The 5,857-nt window shown below is 39.5% G+C and overlaps 1 non-coding gene across 1 annotated transcript; it reads right to left on the bottom strand.

The window, feature by feature from the left end:
• Positions 1–4,986: 4,986 nt before the first annotated feature.
• TRNAS-CGA (transfer RNA serine (anticodon CGA)) lies at positions 4,987–5,063 on the bottom strand. Its single transcript has one exon. It is a non-coding gene; the product is annotated as a tRNA-Ser (tRNA).
• Positions 5,064–5,857: the final 794 nt, after the last annotated feature.

Here is a 5,857-nt window from a genome sequence, read left to right as displayed (position 1 = left end):
TATACAGTTTTCATTCGCCAGCACAGTGGTGCTGAATGAAGCAAATTCAATGGTGTACGTGTATTCCTTCGGGAGAAAGTCAGTGGTGCACTGTGTTCGATGTTACTCAGCAGAAGGAGGTCGTCGCGAGTCACGACGTGTGTTCTGATACATGACGGCTGTCGACAGATTTCCACCTCTGGGACAAAAGTCTGGCATCACCGCTCTTCCGAAAATCAAAAAGGTAGGTAGTGATACGTAAAACCAGTAACATTATTATTAACCCGCAGCTTCGCCCGCGTAATATTATTACTCGAAACAAATAGAAGATACGCCCGTTGGCTCGGGCGTGGAATATATCCACGGTTTCCCCCGGCTGTCGTAAGGGGCCACTAAAAAGGGGTAACCCTAGCCTCTGAACTGGAAACCGTGGAATCCCTAGTCATGTCTGACATTGCTTCTACGTACTTTTACCAGCTTCACCACTTTCATCTCAGTACTATTGCATTCTGTATATATTGATTATTATTAGGAGAAGATTAATTTGGTTTCAGAAGAAATATAAGAAGACGTGAAGCAATCCTGACTTTACGTCTGATCTTAGAGGATCGAATTAAGAAGGACAAGCCCACATATCTAGAAAGAACATTCGATAATGTTGATTGGACCAAGCTGTTTAAGATTCTCAAGGTGATTGGGATCAGATACCGAGAACGAAGAATTACCGAAAGTCTGTATAAGAATCAGTCTGTAGTGATAAGAATCGAGGGATTTGAAAAAGAAGTAACTACGCAGAAAGGAGAGAGGCAAGGCTGCAGTCTGTCCCCCCTCCTTTTCAATGTTTACAGATAACAAGCAGTAGAGGAAATCAAAGAGGAATCTGGAAAAGGAATCACAATCCAAAGAGATGAAATAAAAACCTTGAGAGTTGCCGATGATATCGTTATTTTATCTGAGACTGCAGAAGATCTCGAGAAGTTGCTGAATGGTGTGGATATAGTCTTGGGGAAGGAGTACAAGTTGGAGATAAATAAGTCCAAATGTTTTGTAAAATGAAGTGTCCCTCACTAAATTGTGATGATATGAGTTACGGATATAAGACGGCAGTTGCAGAGAAGAAGTTTAGGCTCAGGCATTCTTAGGTAAACAGGTAAGAAGACTTATGGTGTTATTGCATAAAACTAAAGAGGCAAGATAGAGGCAAGAAATGAAAGCGTAAAACAGATGTAGAAGAGAAATACAGTAAAATTTATAGTAAATGACAGAAAACACCTTACGGTGTGAAATCATGGGCTATACTCCGCGATACTGTTCAAATATCAACAGCCCGTTTAGAGCTATTCGAAGACGATTGTAACCTACAACGGTATTGCGAAAATATCCCGCAAAATGGCAGCATGGCGTCTCTCTCGCCTTCTACTCAAGCAACAACCATGATTTTGCAGGAATGTTGACGAAAATCACAAGATGTTACTTCCCTGCTGGCAAGCAGAGACGTTGCCATGGTAACCTCTAAGTTCGTTGACAGTCAGTCGGCCAGTCAATGCAGAACATGAAACACGCAGAAAGTAGTAATTTTTTCTGTCATTTGAAGAGTAAGCAAAATTATGTATATAACAAAAGTTGTTTAAAATGAACGGACGTTTCACATGCATTCCATGCATTTTACAGAAAATCAATAGTGTAAGATAAAATGAAAGAAAATTCTTGTGGTTTCCCTATAAACCCCCATTCTATTCAGTGATTTTTAAATCATATGCATATCTAAACCTTTCACTTTATGTGTGTGAAGTTTGGTCGAGATCTCTCTAGTCATTCCGCCGTGATTGTGCAACAGACGAACAGACAAACAGACACGAAAGCTAAAAACCACTGATACGATCTTGAGTTGGCCTGAAAAATTGGCAAAACAAGCAAAGTTACAGACAGCGGATCTTGTAAAACTTTATTTATGTAGATAGATGAACTGAAATTCTATTTGAAGCATTCGTAGTTCCTCGCTGGTAGTTGTGAGCCCGAAGGCTGGTTTAATTCTCAGCTGCTGTCATAAATAGCCTAGGCGTCACTGAAGAGGCGTACTAGGGAAATGAGGAGTGAGGTAGTTTCCCGTTGCTTTCGTCGTGAGGGACAATAATGACAAATTTTGTGAGTTGTTTTGTGCTGACATACTATCAGTAGTGGCACAACAGGGGATGCACTATTTTAGAAACAGTTGCATTATAGCACATTAGCGACTGTGCGAAATACTGTATATCAATCACAATTTATAATGAAACTCACAAATTTGCGTTCCGTCCCGACCTGTGAATAAAAGGAACTAATTCTAAATTTCTTGCAATATCTGAAGCCATCCCTTTTCAGTTTCGACTCAGTCTGACGAAACTAATTTTGAGTAAATACATTTATAAACTACGTGAGAAAATTAAAATACAGAGGGGTCCAGAAAAATGTAGACACTCTTTGATAGTTAATATCTTTGGAACGAAATTACATATCGTTGCAATTCTTGCGCAGTGGTGCAGTCCATTCTTTTCTCAACAGATGATGAAGGTCAAGTGAATGGCGCCACAATCTTAGCGCGCGTTTTCCAGCTACGAATGAAGTAAGAGCAACGCACGGCCGTGCTGAAATGGTACTGTAAGTACGAAAACATGATGGAGGTAGAACGGCAATGGCTTAATGTGTACGGAACTCAGCCACCCACACGTACAACAATTTATCGCATTCGGTATAAGTTTGAAGCCGACGGTATGCATAAGGAGAACATCAACAAGTCCATCTTCCAGCACTGCTGTGATGCAACATTTTACTAGGTCAGCTCAAAAATCAGGGTGTACTTCTATCTATGAAGTTTATCGACAGAACCCGGCTACACTGAACGAGCTACGAGAAACCGCCAACACTGATGACCGTAGTTCGGTCAGCAGTTCAGCGGCATCGACGTTGGTTTTAATACTTGACACTCGAAGTCTTCAGTGCCACACACTAGAGACTGCAAGAAAAATATCAACATCTTAACAGTATAGCCACTTGCACACCGTCTTCCTAATAAAAACAGAGCCAGTATATGAAATAAAGTGTAATATAGAAGAATATATTTTAGCCTTGAGTTTTGGCATGTATACAGTTTTTTCGAGCAATTCATTGATGGCACGTGTAGATAGCCGCAGAAAAATATTTAAGTTGCCCAGCATGAACACAGAGTTAAGCGCGAATGGTTGTCTGTGATGGTGGTATAGGCTATAGTGAATTTTTGTAGTGTTCCTCTTGGATTATAGGTGGAGGTTTCGCGAGTTATGTGGCATTCTTCTTGAATATAATGTGTGTTATACGTCGTGACGAATATTTTCCATCGTTTGTCGTTGATGGATGTACACTCAGTATGCGAGTGAAACTATAAACCTTCAACGACGGTAAAATACCAGTTAAATTTTGCTGATTAGTTTAGATTAGGCTTTTTAAGTAAAAAACAAATAGTTAGTTCCAGTGTATTTTTGTGAAAACCATGACTGTACTAACACGAAGCATCGCTGGATGAAACTGTAAGCACATTGTTTAAAATCTGCTAGATATTAAGTTGTGATGGTGTTTTTACTGCCGTGAATATCAATTTGGAAGTATGTGCGAGCATGTGGTTGAAATTAGTCTTGAGAGATCTTTCTCAGGCAGACCTTTCCACGAAAAAAGCAGCCTTATAAAATGGTAATGTTGACTTTAGAGAGTGTAGTGGGGCTACGATTGTTTATATTTAAACAACGTTTTTGCAGCTGGGGTAATGAATATATTCACCGCACGCCATTGATTTGAACTCTCACTGTTCAGAATTGCGCTCGACAAACCACTGAGGCAACGATAATAGCAATGAGGACATCCAATATGCTGAACGGATAAAGCAGACTAGGAATAAAACCGTGCTCTGTACTATGAATCTTGGTAGACCAGTAAGCATGTCTCTACTCTCTGTCACGGGAATCTGCAAGTTACCGCCTTGTAAGAAACAACATCCCTCTCCCTTGTGCGCCCTCCTTGACTTCCCCGAGGTGCTCACAGGACGGTGGTCAGCATTGTTGTGGCTCTTCGCACTCCAACGGTTGGCCTACTGAGGCGAGACTTCGAGAGTGTACTGGATACCTGCAGCTGGAACCGCAATATTCTTTGTATGTTCTCGAGTGATGTCCCTTTTGCGGACGGATTATGAACCTGACAGTTCAGTGAAAAATACACATCTGTTCTCCTGGGACAGACATGCTGTCACTGCGCCTTTGTATCAAGTGCTCTAGTATGGCTTGTTTTTGACAGGCAGTGTTGTTGTAGTTGTTTCATTTCAGAAGCAGGGGCTTTCAATGAGTACTGAAAATATTAACAGGTACCGGTACAGAACTGTATACTGGGAAGTATACGAGTCAATAAAGACTTCATCCGAATGGACGTCACAAAACTTTGGAACGAAATTTCGTGATCCATTGTCACGAGTGTTCAGAGTGATTGTGATCATTAAGCCGCAAGCCCCTTTCATAAATAACCATAAAGTTGATCAACAACGACATTACTACCAGATCTTATTTTTTTTTAAATTCGAGAATAATTGACAACATACAGTGTTTTAACTCAGTGCCCTGTATAGGAATGCAAATATACTGGGGTAGCTTGTTGTTTGAATGGGATGTGAAATGAGGTAGAAGAATCATTTTCATCAGGTAGATGAATAAATATTTTTAGAGGAATTTTTAGAAGAATGTTCTTAGTTGGTAACTTCTCATGCAGTTATCAGGTTTGGCAACTAACTAACATCCCCTGTACAGATACTGACAGGAGTGAGACAAGGTTGTCTGCTCTCACCATTCCTGTTTAATGTCTTTACTGAGAAAATCATCAATTAATCTTAACGAAAACCAAGCTTGGGTTGAAAATAGGATCATCAATCGAAACAGACTTTCAACGTAATACGTCGTGTTACTTACATGTAGTACGTGTTGAAGAGATGTTAAGTACAGAACAAAAATGGCCAGCCGGACACCAGTGGGATCCGAACCCACAACCTCCCGATTTCGCGTCGGTTGCTCTACCAATTGAGCTATGGTGGCCTAAGCCATCTTTGTTCTGTTTGAAAGGATCTGAGCTACAGGTCTGGCACTGCTGCTAGCACACTGTAGAGTGCGTTTAAGTCGCTATAGTTGCGAATAGTCCAACAAATTTATCCAAAATATTGCTAAAGCTGAATGAAAAATCTAAGGAATTTGCTATGAAAATGATTTTTTATAAAACAGAAGTCTTTCTTTAGTGTGAATGGGATGCATGAATGAGAGTGAATATGGTTGTTTATTGCTATGTGTTCCTGTATACAATTTAGTTATACTTTACTCACCTTAGTTTAGTTAGTGATACTTTAGTTGCTTTAGTTCTACTTTAAGTTGTAAAAATTTCATATGTTTAAATTTTATGTAAAAATTACATTGTATATACATGAAATGGTTAAGTGTAAGATAGGGCCGGGAGCCCTAACTTCGCCACAATAAAGACGCTTTAACAATAATAATAATAATAATAATAATAATAATAATAATAATAATAATAATAATAATAATAATAATAATAATAATAATTGTTCCGAGGTATCTGTGGAACAGCAGAGGTGAAAGAAGGTGCGGGGGTGAACAGCTCTCAGGCTACGAAATTAAAATTAATTTAGAATTTAACAAGGTTATATTTTCTTTTCAAAATCAGGAAATAACAAGCATGGCAGGTACAGAGTAGCAAGGCAACAAAAGTACAATTACAGTATTTACCGGATTTGGGCTTCGAGCCCCGAACTCACAATTCTTGGGCAATTAGCCCAACTTTACTCCAAAATAAGTTTTGACAGAGGGGCAGAAAACCC

The sequence above is a fragment of the Anabrus simplex genome, chromosome 7 (assembly GCF_040414725.1).
Source record: "Anabrus simplex isolate iqAnaSimp1 chromosome 7, ASM4041472v1, whole genome shotgun sequence".
NCBI classification, from domain to species: domain Eukaryota; kingdom Metazoa; phylum Arthropoda; class Insecta; order Orthoptera; family Tettigoniidae; genus Anabrus; species Anabrus simplex.
The sequence above is the reverse complement of the archived record's forward strand: the minus strand, read 5'-3'. Positions and strand labels throughout refer to the sequence as shown.